This window comes from Heloderma suspectum, chromosome 4 (assembly GCF_057233095.1).
Source record: "Heloderma suspectum isolate Gila_16-S chromosome 4, 16-S_ref, whole genome shotgun sequence".
NCBI classification, from domain to species: domain Eukaryota; kingdom Metazoa; phylum Chordata; class Lepidosauria; order Squamata; family Helodermatidae; genus Heloderma; species Heloderma suspectum.
In genome coordinates this window covers 234,979,166-234,980,230 of record NC_139461.1, presented here as the reverse complement: position 1 = coordinate 234,980,230, position 1,065 = coordinate 234,979,166, and positions in this window count along the sequence as shown.

Genomic DNA, 1,065 nt, shown 5'->3' with positions numbered 1-1,065 from the left:
GTACGTGGTTGCAGATACTGAACTTATTTTTACTTTAAATATATATAATCTCTTTCTACCACAAAATGGTGCATATTCCCAAGAAAATGTGTTTCGCATCAGGACACCAAAAGCAAACCCCAGTTTATTCTTATAGGCATGATGGCGCCATTATCTAAGTGAGTTTAAAATGTGAAACTGTACATGCTCAGAATTTTTCTTTTTAAAACAATCAGGGTTGGCAAATTGTCCTTTGTTTTCTTTTCTTTTTGCTCTAACAAATCAGGAGTGTAGAAACAGTTGTAAAGCACGGAGCGGCGGGAGAAACGCAGAAGAGAAATGTTAATTGTGCGCTTCACAACGGAAGTAATACACACTGCCAACTAAAGCCCCGCCCCCCAAGACCATTCCGTCCAAGGTTTAAAATTGTCTTTGAACCTGCTGCTTTACTGAGGCTTCTCCTTCAGGATTGTTTGTGGGGTTAAGATCATATCTTTTACCCATGGGTTTGTTTCGTTTCCCCCCCCCCGGGGGGGGTGTTTCTGTCTCCGCTTTTACGCAAGCGCTAGGTGAGGCTGTGGCATAGCGGAATTGCGGAAATACACCAGGGTTTCATGTCGCCATTCACAAAAATACCAGATTTTCCTCGTTAGACCCCCCCCCCCCCCAAGCACGGGAGAGGCCCTGGATGATGACGGCGACGACGTCGTGTAAAGCACCCGCAAACTACCGTGAGTGAGGAATCACAAGCGCACAATAAATGCCTCGTGTTGAAAGGCTGGTAGAAAAACCCAAAGTGCTAGGAAATAAGCAAGACCAGCCAATCAAAGCCTTTTCACCAAATAGAAATAACTCTGACCAGTAACCGAGAGGATCAGGCGGACGTTTGGTTCCACTAACAGGGTGGACGGCGCCTTAGCTGCCGCAATTTATCCGAAAGAGGCGAGAGAAACCTCGGCGGAGCAAGAACATGGGCAGTCGTAGGCGAGATAGGGCGGCGAAGGGGACACGACACGCCCTGACTGCTGGTCCCGCCTGTGTGTGTGTGAATGAACCACGTGGCAGTGACTCACTATCTCTAGTCTA